The sequence below is a fragment of the Erpetoichthys calabaricus genome, chromosome 1 (assembly GCF_900747795.2).
Source record: "Erpetoichthys calabaricus chromosome 1, fErpCal1.3, whole genome shotgun sequence".
NCBI lineage: Eukaryota > Metazoa > Chordata > Cladistia > Polypteriformes > Polypteridae > Erpetoichthys > Erpetoichthys calabaricus.
Window position 1 is genome coordinate 260,396,806 of NC_041394.2, and position 15,877 is coordinate 260,412,682.

The window sequence follows — 15,877 nt, forward strand, 5'->3', positions numbered from 1 at the left end:
TTACTAGCTACATGAAGTCTTTGCTTATTTGTAAACTTTTCCAAGTTTTTATGCTGAACACAGTTTTTTATGCAAAAACAGAATTGTTGCAGATAACCTAAGCAAATGAGTGGAGCATTAAACAGGTTGAATATATTAGCAGAATATCAAAATGATCTCATTTGGATTCAGTCATGCACTCGATCTGTTCTTTCAAAAAATCTGCAAATGACCGTGGGCTGTTGGTATACTCTTTGCCCAGAAGGAAATTGCTTGACGATTATCCATAACAATTTTTTACAAAACATATTGATGTGGTGTTGGAATTCCTTCCAAATTCCCTTTGCTAATGTTCACTGAACCAGGAGATTATTAATAGATGCAAAGGGGCAAGACAACCCCCAAAAAGAAATGGAAACCGACTTTGGCAGTGACTCCTTATGGTTTCAAACAATATTTCAACAATTACAAAAAAACAATAAAGCAATTCTTTAGCTTCTAGTGTTTCTTTCCATATAAAATTGTAATGATTTTTTTGTTCCATTGTACACAGTAGTAACAGCAACAGAAGGGATTTAAAAAATTGTTATTTTGGGTCTATCACATCAAAATATAGGACAGACTATCATTACTGTTTTTGTATTTTCCTGCTGAGTTTACTTTTCTTAATTTTGTTGATTGAATAGATAGATAGATAGATAGATAGATAGATAGATAGATAGATAGATAGATAGATAGATAGATAGATAGATAGATAGATAGATAGATAGATAGATAGATAGATAGATAGATAGATAGATAGATAGATAGATAGATAGATAGATAGATAGATAGATAGATAGATAGATAGATAGATAAAAATAATCTATGGAGCCTTCATAAGCCATTGAAAATGAGAAAGTGTCACCTGTTTTTCCCTTTGCTGGCACTTCTCTAGTATTTTCATATTCATTTATGCAGGGAATGTTGTTTACAGGAATTTGAGAAGCCCCAAAATAAGCAGTATACAACAAATGCATTCCTTAATTTTAATGAAAATAACCAGGAATGCATTATGATGGAGCTCCAGTAACCTGTGTTAAAACTGAAACTATCTCACTTTCTTTGTGGCAAAATTCTAACTTTGTCCATGAGAGCTTTCACCAGATTCTCTTGTTTTGTTGATAGGGATCTCAAATATTGGTTGATGTTAATGAGTCAATTGATGTCTTATGCAAGATGCTCCCCAATGTGTTGGTTAAGTTTGAAAAAGTAGCATCATTTCACATCATATACATTATTATAATCTGTGTCTTTAGGTCTTTCAAAGGGGATTAAGAGTAGTTTGCCTACCGCAGTCAGAGTAATGGTCGTTGTCTTAAGATGGCCATTGTGCACAACTTGAATGACTGACAATCCTGAAAAAGCTCTTCAACCCTTTTGCATTGATCTTTTCTATCGATTGTTGTTTTTACAGTACTAATCCCACTACTACTCTGAGGCAAGTGTACTTTGGCCTAATTAACTCCTGCTACTGTACAACATGTGAATTCTACACCGTTTTACCACCCTTTCACCTGAATTGCTTATCCACTTCTTAACGCCAGACAGTGGATGAAAATATCCATCCATTCATTCATCCATTATCAAACCTGCTTAATCTAGTTCAGGGTCACATAGGCTAGCATTCACTCAGGACAAAACCCAACCCTGGATGAGGAATGCTGTTACATATACAAACTGCCAGTTGTGCTGGGTTAATTTAAAATCACAGATTAAATTAACATGCACATATTTGGTAGAAAGCCTGTACTATGTACAGAAGCACCCACACATACACAGGGTGAGTGTACAAACTCTACACAGAAAGTGATAAGGGCCAGGATTAAAAGAGACAGAAGTGTTAACAATTCTGCCATTATGCCATCCTGACTGAAGTAAATCTTATCAAAACACCTATGTGGCTTACTGCTGTTGGCAGGAATAGCGTTGACTTTATTTTTACAATTTGCCATTGTATTACTTAGCAGGGCAGTTTGGCTACTTAGATACTAGGGATGCCTTTTTGTTAAATCTCAATATAAACAATTACACTGTGTATAGTGTACATCCCTTGCCATTTATGAAGCAATACAAGTGGCACAATACTCTTTGTGTTTGGAACCCGAAACTGAAGTTCTGTACCATATATTTGAAAGATATGCAGAAAGTGTACAAATACAATTACTGGAAATGTATATCTGTTAAATAAAAAAAGTGCCCACAGGTGCCTTTCTTTCCACCCTGCCAGATTTTGTAACAACTGAATACTTCATTACCTTTGAACATTGAGGAAGGGCAAGCCACAGTTTAATGAATCATTTCTTTAAGCAGATTGATTAAAGGAGAAATATGAGAAATGAAACCAATCATTATAATAAAGTCAAGAGTGAATTTCCCTCGTGCAACGCCTTTAAAATAATTGTGAAGAACTACAGATGGATATTTGGCACCTGTCTTTGCCCAAGGTAATTTACTAGCTCAGGATATATCACACTTGGCTAAATACTCAGTTAGATAAAGTGACTTTGTTAGTGTCATACTTTTAGTCAATAGCAAGTAGTAAATCTGCAGGATTAATTTTAAAGTTCAGTACCAGATCATCAGTTCAGCCCACATGCAGGCTTTTTCTGCCCCTAAGCCATTTACCAACATATTTTTTTTTAGTTTTCTTAAAATTATGCAGAATTGATAAATATCAGGTATCTATAAATCAGACATATGCAAAGAGTTTCAAAAGACGTGATGTTGAAATTGTGTTATGAAGATACTTTAGCGTTAGGACAATGCAATATGTGAAATCAAATATATAACCCAAAAACCATAGCATTCGTTTCTGTGCTAATAATTTCTTATAACTGATTGCTAGTTTTGACCATTTTTTTGGCATTTGACTTGCGTACTTGGCTCAGTTTGCATGCCTATACTGTTTTTTGACTATTTTGCTATGCCCCCAACTATGAAGTTTTGGTGTTAAGCTCCGAGCTTGTTTTTCTCAATTCATTATTTCCCAGTTCTGATATTTGGCTAATTTGTATGTCTCTTTCCCTTCTCTTGATTCTATTCTTCACTAAGGCTGCTGTGGTTTAATGCAGTCAGTGCAGCTCTAACATAATGTTTATAATGCATTTTTTTAATACCTCCACATTAGCAAAGGCTTTTTTGAGCTTCACAAGTATCCAAGTAGTTTGAAGGGAAGCCTCTTTTGCTCATTCTTGTTGAGTTAGTGATTGAGTGTCACATGCTTTCCTGTACTTGCCCTCAGACTGTGGTGGATACGTCTTTAAAAGTGCTATGCTTGTGAAGATCGTGAGACCTCATGTTGTACTCTTTTATGATAGGAAATCTTTCATTGCAGATCAGAAAGGTTTCCTGAGCATTTCTGGCACCCTAAAGACATACTTTTTGGTCTATTCTTCATTAAAATGTATCGATTTTCTTCTTAAGACATTCTGACAGATTCATGTTCATAGCTTACTTGCAACGTGAATTTTAAAAAATAGTTCCTGTCTAATTAGTTTCATGAATGAGTTTGAGCACAGTAAACGTTAATGAAAAGAAAGGATTTAAATGATTGAGCTTGGAATGATAATAACATCAGAATGAATTCAGTGCAACATATCCTTGATAATTACTTGTTTTGCATAGATATACTGTATACTAGACAGGTTTGAAATGACTTAATGTGTGTGTGTGTGATGGAAATATGTAGGTCATCGAGGAAGTATGTCTGTTAAATGTGTGTCTTCTAGCTTTTAGTTTTCTTTTACTATTAACCATTTATATAACTCATTTGGAGTTGGGTGCAAAGAAGATGTGTGTGGTAAGTGAGTGACCAGAATGGCTAATCCAATAAAAAGTCATGACCATGTATTGGTAGTGATGAAGCTTAAGATGAAATCACAAAAAATGAATCAATTTACACTGAGACAGATCTCAAACACAAAAAACGCATAAGCAAATGTGCACTATAGCAAAGCATTACATGATTCCCCCTCAGATTTTACATTTTGAAAAATCTACAATAAACATGCTTTGGAAATTACAAAATAATTGCAGAGCTACAAACCTGTTTTGTCTAAATTGTGCCATTAAAAAATTCCAGAAAACTGTGTGTTAGTTAATGTGAGATTATGTCTGTATGTCTGTATGCTTTGAGATTGTTGTTCCTTTTAAAGGTGCTTCCATTGATAATATTGCAGTAGCTTCATTGTAGTACATTCATGTAATGCTCCAACCCTGCAGGCGGTCAGCCATTCTTTATTTGTTACACATCTCCACTAAGTAAATATCTTATCTTGAATTTTGTTCGTTTTTACATTACTTTTGGAGAATTAATGTAAATAGACACATTTTTTTTTAAAATGTGTTTTTAGAAGAAGTATTTGCGACTAAGGGTGGTACAGTGGTAGCTCTGCTGCGTTGCAGTAAGAAGACTAGGGTTTATGTCCTTTGTGCTCCCTGCGTGGAGTCTGCATGGACTTCCTCTGGATGCTGTGAATTCCTCAGATAGGTGAATTGGCCTTGTTAAACTGTGGGTTTTGGTATGTCTGTTCGCACTGTGATGGACTGCCAGCCTGCCCAGGTGTTGTTCCTGCCTTGTACCCTCTGATTGCTGGGATGAGTTTCAGTTGCCCTGCAATGCTGCCCTGGATAAGTGGGTTAGTTAGGTAAATGGGATATTTCAGACTAGTTCTTCCCTTAATAAGTCTTGTGTATAGTAAGATTTATTTATCACCTTTTCAAGCAATGGAATGCTTTTGCATGATAGAAAACATGAATCACATAGAAACACCAAGGTGCGTCCTAGAAAGTGTTTGGCAATGCAGCAGATTTTTACAGTGCGTGTCATTTAGGGGCTGTGACCTGCAGGAGACTCCACCCAAACAGACAGACATCAATCTGTCGGCTTAACAGGCACAAAACTATAGCTAATGGGAATGGCATTCGGAATCTGAGACCTTGGGCAATGTTAAATCAAGATTGTGCTGTGTTGAATGAACTATTACTTAGTTTCCCATTTTTGTTGACTTGCTCAATATTAACAAAGTAAATGTGAGTGCGTGTCAATTGACTGCTGAAAAAGCTGCTAACTTGTTATTGCTTTTCTTTTTAAGACTACCAGTGATAATGCAATTTATAATGTCTAGTTAAAAATAAAAAAAACTGATGCAGAAAATATTGTACTGTTAATCATTGTATAGTGGGTGGCACAGTGGTGCAGTGGTTATTGCTTGTGCTTCACTGAACCAGGTTCAAATCCTTTTTGTGTGCTGATTGGATTCTCTCACTAGGCCTGTATGGATTTTTCTCAGGGTGCTCCAGTTTTCCTCACACATTCTCATTAATATGTTTTTTAGGATAACTGCCAAATCCAAATTGAGTAGTACATGAGTAGTACCAGTGGTGGAGTGGGGTTAGTTCCAGCTTTCCCTTATCAGGAAACATTCTGGCCCCTCATAAGCCTTAACTAGTTTAATTAGGTTTAAGAATATTATCTTGTTATGTAGAGCACATAACTACAAAACGCTTTCCAAAATAGTCAAAACTGAAACTCAAGTATCAACAGTTTTCTGTGCTATATCCTTCTTGGCAACAACAGACAATTCAGATTAAATTCCATGCTGGGAAGTTAATATTATAAACGGTGTATGGATGCCAACAAGGGGAGAACATCATGTGTTTAGGTAAATGCAAACCTTCAGGTTGTGAGAGAAGAGGTTTTGGTGTAGATTTGTTTTATTGGAATCTTTTGGGAGGTGGAGATGTAGCCCTTCCTTCATTTCGTGCAAATTAGATTTTATAAGCAGAATGTCATGTCTTTTGCCAGTGAAGAATGTTTAGGCAGCGTGTGGTGCCCTCTTGGCTTTAAAATATGTTGCATTGTTATACATTGATCTGAGGAGCTGGTATTGGTTTGTCATTTAACTGCAAAGGTTAATCAGAACTTAGTGTGTGGTGCCTATAAACAGGGTAGAATACCTATTTTAGAAGTGACACCTTCATTATCCATCCATCCATCCATTGTCTCCCGCTTATCCGAGGTCGGGTCGCGGGGGCAGCAGCTTGAGCAGAGATGCCCAGACTTCCCTCTCCCCGGCCACTTCTTCTAGCTCTTCCGGGAGAATCCCAAGGCGTTCCCAGGCCAGTCGAGAGACATAGTCCCTCCAGCGTGTCCTGGGTCTTCCCCGGGGCCTCCTCCCGGTTGGACGTGCCCGGAACACCTCACCAGGGAGGCGTCCAGGAGGCATCCTGATCAGATGCCCGAGCCACCTCATCTGACTCCTCTCGATGCGGAGGAGCAGCGGCTCTACTCTGAGCCCCTCCCGGATGACTGAGCTTCTCACCCTATCTTTAAGGGAAAGCCCAGACACCCTGCGGAGGAAACTCATTTCAGCCGCTTGTATTCGCGATCTCGTTCTTTCGGTCACTACCCATAGCTCATGACCATAGGTGAGGGTAGGAACATAGATCGACTGGTAAATTGAGAGCTTCGCCTTGCGGCTCAGCTCCTTTTTCACCACGACAGACCGATGCAACGCCCGCATTACTGCGGATGCCGCACCGATCCGCCTGTCGATCTCACGCTCCATTCTTCCCTCACTCGTGAACAAGACCCCGAGATACTTGAACTCCTCCACTTGGGGCAGGATCTCGCTACCAACCCTGAGAGGGCACTCCACCCTTTTCCGGTTGAGGACCATGGTCTCGGATTTGGAGGTGCTGATTCTCATCCCAGCCGCTTCACACTCGGCTGCGAACCGATCCAGAGAGAGCTGAAGATCACGGCCTGATGAAGCAAACAGGACAACATCATCTGCAAAAAGCAGTGACCCAATCCTGAGCCCACCAAACCGGACCCCCTCAACACCCTGGCTGCGCCTAGAAATTCTGTCCATTATATACTGGTTATAGTTTAGTTATAGTGAAGCTCTTTAAATAGATGCATAAATAGACATATATATATATATATATATAAATGAAAATATTTACATGCACACCAGAATGACTCAAAAGGAAGAAAATGAAAAAGTAAGAACACTTCTGACTTGGCAGTTTCGGTCATAGTGAGGTATTATATTGGAATTTTACTGTTAGTATAATGGAGTCCCGATTGCGTTTCTTCACACACTTCTGCTGAATAATTTGTTGGCTGAAAGTCCTCAGTGTTAGTGTGTCAGAGAGAGGATGTACAGCATAGATCATAACGGCACTCAGTTTTGCTTAAATTATCTCCTTTGCTACTACCTTCAGGCAATGAACTTGCCCTTTTAATTAGCCTGTTAATTCGGTGGGCCTCTCTTGAAGTGATGTCACCAGCCCAGCACATCACAGCATAGAAAACCTCATTGGCCATCTCAGAGTTATAGAAGATGTGAAGGAAGTAATGGGGTTACCTACATTAAAGGAATGCTTTCTCTTAAGGAAAACAGAGCCTGCTCTGCCCTTTTTTATATATTTTCTTTGTGTTAAAAGACCAGTCCAACGTGCCATTGATGTGGACCCCCAAGTGCTTGTAGAAGTGCACCACCACTAGATCCACTAACTGAACAGTGACCTTGCATAGAGGCTTTTTGGTGAGGTGAGTGTCAATAACCAATCCCTTGGTTTTTGCTGATATTTACTTGCAGAAAGTTTTCTTGGTACCAAGAAATATGTACTCTGTCTCATCCCCCTTGTCGATACATCTCATAAGTACAGAATCATTTGATATTTTCTGCATAATAGTATTTTCAGGCATAATAGTATATTTATAGTATGACGTTTGCAGAGTAAGGAGAAGAGGGGACAGGACTGTTCCTTGTGGTGCTCCAGTGTTGCTCACATTCGTATCAGAAACACAGTCCTTGAGTTTCACAGACTATGTTTGTGCCCCAAATACATGTATATGTACACATATGTATATGTGCGTGTAAAATAAATTTATACATACACACAGGATGGCATAATAGTACATTAGGTAGTGCTGTTGTTTAACAAACCAAGCATCCCTTGGATCATCTGATTGTTGCCTGTGTGGAGCTTGCATATTCTTGCCACGCCTGTGTCAGTTTTCCTCCATTTACTCTAGTTTTCTCACTACATCCCCTAAGACATACAGGCAGGTAGATTGGTGACTCCAAAATGGCCTCAGTATGAGTGCAGGATTGTGAGTGGATACTGCAATGGACTGGCATCCAGTCTAAGGCGTGTTTCCTGCCTTGTGCCCAGTGCTGCTGATATGGATTAAGCAGATTTGCCAATGACAGGACTAGACATATTGTGACTATAACAGTACTTGTTTGTGGCCTGTGAAGCCCCAAGAGGCATGCTTTCCAAACAGAGATAACGTCATTATAATGATGTTTGATAAAGATGGCTTGCCAAAGACAACATATCTACCAATAATTTCAATCAGTGACAAAAAGACTAAAGGTAAAGCACAATTCTGTAAACCATTCCATTTTTTTTCAAAGGAGGGTCTCCAATCTTATCTGAACAGGAATAAAAATAAATTAAAGAATAAAAAGAATAACCTTCTTTTATTCTCACTGGCACGTTTTGTCAGTAGCATTAAGACATTAACGAACACCTGCTGAAACTATGATTTGTCTCTCCTCATTTACGCATTTCATATTTTAGTTTTTGCTGAAGATTTGTGCCAGTGAATGCTGCTCAGTTCCTCTGAGATCAAGTAATTGGTTTTCATTTTTTTATTTTCCTGTGTCATATATCTGAAGGCAACTCCTCTGTCAAAACATTATTTCTAATCCTGTTTTCTTTCCGCAAACAATATTCATTGCCCTTTTGTGTTTTCAAGCCACACGTTCTATTCACTTTATCATTTGTTCTTGTTAGATTAATAAGAATAATTTGTATTAGGAAATGAAAACCTGCAATAGTGACTCAGCATTACTCCCCATGAAATCCCAGATTTGTTGCAGCATATCAGTTTTGTTTCATGTTTTTCTTTTCTGTGAAGTTCACTGCATACATCAGTCTTATGTGGCTAATTGATGTTATACTGTAGTGCAAACAGTTAAACTCAATACCAATACAAAGACTCCATATTCACTTATTATTATTGCCACTTCGCAGCTATATAAGTTCCAAGCGACATCTTGTGTGGATGTTCTGTCTGCACCTCACTGTGTTATTGAAGAACTTGTTTTTATGCCAGCTTTGCAGTCAGGTTATGTTGTGATACTCCACAGTCTTAGTGTTCTCATGCAAAGGGTTAGACTTTTGTGCAGCCGTGAAGCACTTGTGCCACTTCCATGGCAAATAACCTTCTTGCATTTACTGTTGTTTGAATTTCCCATGCATAATTTGTAATAATGAGTGCTGAATGGAAGAGTAGTAAACATGTCCATAGCTCAGGCAACAAGCCACAACGGCTGCCGAATTTCTTACACTGTGCTTTTTAGTTACAGGCTTACAGCTCCTAAAATATTTTCAAATTACACTTAAAGTTTGTATTCTTTCAGTCTGTGGATTTGAGAGAAGCTTTATCAATGGTTCACATTGCTTTTATCACATAGATCTGCTTTATGTCTCTTCTACTGCTTTTTATTTATGTTTAAACATTATACAAATAGGCCAGTTTTTGATGTACATTGTTCAAAAAAATTAAGGGAACACTTCAATCACACATTGTATCTTGATGAATGAAATATTCAAGTGGAAAATCTTTACTGAGTAATACTGTGTAATTCGTTGAGAAAAAAATGATGTAGCAACAGTCATTGGAAGACAAAATCACCAACCCATTGAGGGCTAGATTCAGCATCACACAGAAAATCAAAGTCAAAAACTGAAAGCACAGGTTTATCCAACTTATGTGAATTTCATCACGGCAACTCATGTGACTTGTGTGCATGGCTCCCATTTGCTTGTTTGCACTCCCGACAACATCTGAGCATAATCCTGATGACATGGTGGATGGATTCCTGGGGGATCTCTTCCCAGACCTGCATCAAAGCATCAGTGAGCTTCTGGATAGTCTATGGTGCTACTGATACATAATGTCAAAGAGGTTCTCAATTGGATTAAAGTCGAGAACGTGCAGGCCAGTCAGTAGTGTCAATGCCTTCATCATCCAGGGACTGCCAACATATTCTGGCCACATTAAACAGGGCATTGTCCTGCACCAGGTAGAACCCAGGACCCACTGCACCAGCATAAGGTCTGACAATGGCTCTGAGGAATTTCTGCCTGGTATCTAACAGCAGTCAGGATACTGTAGCCTAGCACGTAGATGTCTGTGCAACCCTCCAAGGATATGCCTCCCCAGACTATCACTGACCTACCACCAAATCGATCATACTGGATGATGTTGCAGGCTGCATAATATTCACCACAGTGTCTCCAGACTCTTTCACATCTGTCACGTGTTCCATGGACTCCTACTCTCATCTGTGAAGAGAACAGGGCCCCAGTGGTGGAACTGCCAGAAGTTTTAAAGTTGCTGATGAGTCAAAGAAGCGTTTTTTAACAATATGCTTCTCATGAGTGTTTTCTATTATTATTTCTATATTAAAAAGTAGAAGAAAATGGTCTGATAGACCCGTATCAATGACCTGCTTTATATCAACTTTTAGTCCTTTAGTAATTACTAAGTCTAACGTATGACCTGCTTTATGTGTAGGCTGATTAATGAGCTGTCTCAAATCAAAAGAGTCCAGAAGGTTCATAAATTCTTTTACTTTTTGGTCACATTGATTATCTATATGAAAATTAAAGTCGCCGACTATTAAGAGTGTGTCATAGTTCGTAATTAAGATTGACATCAAGTCAGAGAATTCCTCAAAGAAAGACGCGTTGAATTTTGGAGGTCTATACACGGATAAAACTAGAACGTGAGAATCTCCCTGAATCACAATGAAGACACTCCAGCCATTTCTTCTAGTTGTTAGCCACTTGCGTTATGTATCTGCCTGTTAAGCTATATTGCTATTCAATGCCACTTTTGTGATATTACACTCACACCTCCCCACTTCATTCTCTTCACATGCATTTCCAGTCAGTGTTGGGAAAATGCATAGTTGCTGCTGTTTTGCCGCTTAGTCCTTCAAAACTAATTAAAAATTACCTCTTTTTTTCATGAAGGAATGTAAATACCCTGGAAGCTGAATTACAGAGCAAGGGGATAACTGGGTGGAAATAAAAAAAAGAATAGGTTAAGCAAAGGTGAGCTTTTGGGACTGCAAAAAAATCCCTGTGAAGGAATCTGAGAACTGACCTTAAAAAGAAATTACTAAAGACATTCATCTTCCACGTATTAGGTTATAGTAGTGATACTTGGACATATGGGAAAGTAACTATTATGAGGCTGAAAAGCTTTCAGATATGGTGCTACAGAAGGATAATGAAAATTAGCTGGACAGAGAAGGTGACATATGAAGAAGTGATGAAGGGGATGGTGATGAAGAGGACAGAAAAGAGTATTGTGGGGTAGTGATAAGAATAAAGATGAAATTCGCGGGGCATATGTTGAGGAGGTCAAGTGGGAAAATGGAACAATTGGAGATAAAAGGAAATATAGAACCATAAACTAAAGAAGACAGAAAAATGCAGGGGAATAAAAAGAAAGGCAGAAGGGTTTTATGATTTCTTCATTTTGATAGTTTTCTTCCCTTTAGAACAAAAATATGTTTGGGAACATGGGCTGCTTTTTCAGTAGAACTTTGTGTGGGTTTCTTGTATTAAATTGTTTCATTAATATAATGATTAATGAATTAACAGTGCTGCAGCATTATTGTGTTATGCAAGTGGACGTATCATGTTATGATTCTCATTACCAGCATGCTGCTCATGGCTGTCATGGAATGTTGTTTCAGAAGTCACTATGGTTTGCAACATTTTAAATCTGGTACAAACATTCATTCCATTTCCATGATTTGGATAAAAACACTATCAAACTTAATGCATATTTCCTTTTTCAAATTTCTGGCTTCCAATCTTATTGGTTTCTCTCTGACTTTGACTACTGGTTAGCAATTAGGCTTTGGTGCAAAAAAGTTTTATAGTTTAAGGTTTCAACTCATTTCTGGTTTTGACTACATTTCATCTCTTGGCCCTCTCCTCACTTGGGCACAACAAAGGGGAAGTGGAAAGCTGGAATGGCCAACCTTTGGATTGAAGAAGGCATATAAGAAGAGGAAGAAGAATGGAAATGTATTAACAGAATCTTGCATTGCTTTAAATAAAACCTGATCATAAAATGCCTTTTCTATCATACCTGGCTGTTTTCACATTTTATGTAATGAAATGTAATGAAGAGTTAGCATGACATTACCTCTCAACAAAATTCAGGTAAAAAAAAAATCTCCAAATTCTTTCTTTGGTAGCTGCCATTTGAAAATGTGTTCAAGGTGAATTTTCTACTGAAAAGCCAGTGCTTTTTGTGGCACATGAATTCAGCATTAATCCGTATGTACTTAGACAAAAGCTTTAAATTTCCCATTATTGTTGCCATTTTGTGGCATTTGTTGTATGGCCATTACTGTGTTCAAATTTGTTCTTCCCATTGCCTGTCACATGACATGGAAGTCACATGATATGATATACCATCTTATCCTACCAATATGAGAGGGCCAGTTTCTAATGCATAAGAGTTCTAATCCTCTTCTTTCAACAAACAATTCAACCACTTTAAAGTTTAGGATTATTTAAGGGAAATTTAAAACAAGCACCCAGGACTTTGCAATGTGTCTTTTAGGCTACAAATTTGATGTTGTATTTTGACTTTCATTATCAGTTTTATTGTTTTTTTTGTATTTTGGTTTTCTGATTATTGCTTTTACCTGCTGTTAAGACTCCCAAACACTAAAGAGTTCTGAAGCACGTGGTTCCACTAGAGAGGAATATCACCATCAGCCCTCAGCTATTAATAAGCACCAAATTTTTACAAGATAAAAGATTTATTCACCACAAAAAATGATTCAAATCACAGTAAAGCTTTGTAAAGCACAAAGTCAAAATGAAATTGCCTGTAACAAAGGATACTAAGTCCCAACACTTAATCCAAATACAGTAATTGAAAAAACAGCAAAGGGATCAAATTCCAAAATATACAAAGGTTACAAGCACAGCAAAACACAATTAACTCATCAACTCCAAAGCGCATTCACAATGAACTGCCAGAAACAATGGAAGGCTCTCCAGTTTTATAAGGCAGAGGGCAGTTCCTGGCAGTGATTGACAGGTGACCCCACCTATTAGGGACCACTCACAAAACAAGTGGAACATAACGGCAGCTTACATTTACAAAAATAATAGAGTGATGCACATCAACACAACATAAGTAAAAGAAACAAGAGACATAAACCATGAATTTGAACCTTAGCCGAGGTGGAACCCTGGCTGAAACATGACATTACCTAGGCAACAATTTTGCCAGTTTTTATTTGTTCCTTCCATCTCCAGGTTATTTTTCTGTCATTCAAATTATTTTGTATGCACGTGATCCTTGTCTTTGTAATTTTAAACATCTTTCGTCTGTAAACAGTGTGAAAGGGTGCGTCCCGGACACAGACAGGCAGACACGTTTCAGTCCATCACCACACGTTTATTTACACAAGTCACACTATATACAAAGTCACTAGTGCACCTCACCAAACCCCTACAGTCTCACAAGCCCGGCTTCTTCCTTAAGCCTCCTCTTCTACTTCACACAACACTCAGGGCCTCTCCTTGCCGCCTCCTCTGCACTGGCCTCGTCAACCTCCTACCCGACTCCAGCCTTGATTGCCGGGCGGCGGCTCCTTAAATAGGTCACTGATTGCGGGCCGCACCCAGCCACCTGTGACATAATTCCCCCGCTAGCTGAGACCTCCTGGGACCAACGGACCGTTCCACGAGGACGAGAATCCCTCGGCAGCAAGCCGACACACTAGCCTAGGGCCTGATCCTGCAAAGAAAACAGAAAAACAAGGGGCGGGGATGTTGCCCTGACGCAGCCCCTTGGCTTGTCTTCTCGGTTGGGCCAATGCTCTCCGCTCGGCACCCCGATGCTCCCTCTTTCGGCTTCCACCTCGGCGCCTTCCACGATCTCCACCATGGGACCACCAGTGGGATCACGCTTCATTTCCACTTCCCAAGCTGCGGTTTTCTCCTCTGCGGAGCCCTTCACGGGACGTGCGCACCCAGCAGCACGTCCTCCCATATCGGAGGAACTGGCTTCCCCAAGCCACTTCCTCCGTTTACTTTGGGACGCCGCGACGGTTTGGATCTGCCCATTGTAAGAGGGCAGACCCAGCCCCGCTGGCGTCCAGAGCTTCACGGGGTTGGTCTCCCTTACCTTCCCCACTGTGCCTCTCAGTCCAGGAGCTCCTGCAGCGCGCCGATCCTCTCCTGCCTGCGGCCCTCGATCTGACGCCACTGCCATCCCTCCTGACTCCAGCGTCTCCGCCCGGAGGGCACATCGCTCGGCCGGCGGTGACAGCACAAGGCGCAGTTCTTGCAGGCCCTGTAAAATCACCGCCAAGGAGAGAGAAGCAGCCGGCGGTGGGCTTACCTTACGAGTAGTTCCACTTACCGACTGCTCTCTATGGGCCATTCCCTGTGGCCCACTCGGATTTCTTCCTGGCACGAGATGGACATTCCCTGCTCCTGCCTCTGACCAATCGTTGGCAGGACGACAGGACACGTTGCCCAATCCCGTGCCTGTTACGAGGAGGGACTTCCGGTCTGCGGCCTCCTCGCCCTCATTCCACACTCGAGGGCGAGGTTCAGGGCAACTCCGCGGCTGTTGTGTGTGCAGCGTCTCCTTCCCGGCAGCCCTCCTTGCTGTCGCTGCGCTCTCGAGCTGCCCCTGAAACAATAATAAGTCCAACTGTGGACCTCCCGTGGTCCACGACACACTCAGTAGATGCGGGGTTGGGTGCACACCACCCCTATGGCACGTGGGCGAGGTTGCCTGCTGTGCCGGGCCTTTCACAAAACTCTTCAACAATACAGGTCCCCACCTTGACCCAGGTGGAGCATCCTGCCGACTACGCCACTGTGAAAGGGTGCATCCCGGACACAGACAGGCAGACACGTTCCAGTCCATCACCACACTTTTATTTACACAAGTCACACTATATACAAAGTCACTAGTGCACCTCACCAAACCCCCACAGTCTCTCACAAGCCCGGCTTCTTCCTTAAGCCTCCTCTTCCACTTCACACAACACTCAGGGCCTCTCCTTGCCTCCTCCTCTGCACCGGCCTCGTCAACCTCCTACCCGACTCCAGCCTTGATTGCCGGGCGGCGGCTCCTTAAATAGGCGGCTGATTGCGGGCCGCACCCAACCACCTGTGACAACAGCTTGGTGAGACATTCATGGCTAATGACGCTAAGTGACTAGTTGGAGCACTTCATTTGTACAACAGACAAGTTCTGCAATCTTGCATATGGTCATCAATATTATAAGTGTTGGCATTGACTTTTGGGGTGGCTTAAATGGGTTATGAAACCTATTGTTGGCAACTCTTAACCGGTTTAAATGATATCATCTGAGGTTTTCATTTTGTGGAGGTGTAAAGCACGAGCACTTTACTTTTTATCTAGATATTGCTGAATTTACCTATGAAAAGAAAATTAAATTTTCATTATTCATTATGGTTCTTTTTTGCAATTATTCCTAATTTATTGTTTTACCTAATTACCAAAACCTAAATCAGTTTCAAGTAATAACAGAGGTATTATTTACTGTTTCACATAAATTTTCTCAAAAGTGTTTTAAAACGTGTGCTGTTGTTCCCAGTATATTGTCAAAGTATACTGTAGGCAAAGTTTACTTTAAGCAGCACCTTTCTGTAGTGAACATCAGCTGAAGGTGCTTTGCACACACAAAGCTATAATAAATGTCTTTTTACAATTACAGCACAGATGCGTTAGTGGAATTCCTCAGTG

The 15,877-nt window shown here is 40.3% G+C and overlaps 2 protein-coding genes across 2 annotated transcripts in view; both read left to right on the top strand.

Annotated features, from left to right (window-relative positions):
• cav2 (caveolin 2) overlaps positions 1-15,877 on the top strand; it is a 516,729-nt gene that overhangs the window by 163,276 nt on the left and 337,576 nt on the right. The gene's annotated exons all lie outside the window — the stretch shown is intronic.
• met (MET proto-oncogene, receptor tyrosine kinase) overlaps positions 1-15,877 on the top strand; it is a 206,386-nt gene that overhangs the window by 45,557 nt on the left and 144,952 nt on the right. The gene's annotated exons all lie outside the window — the stretch shown is intronic.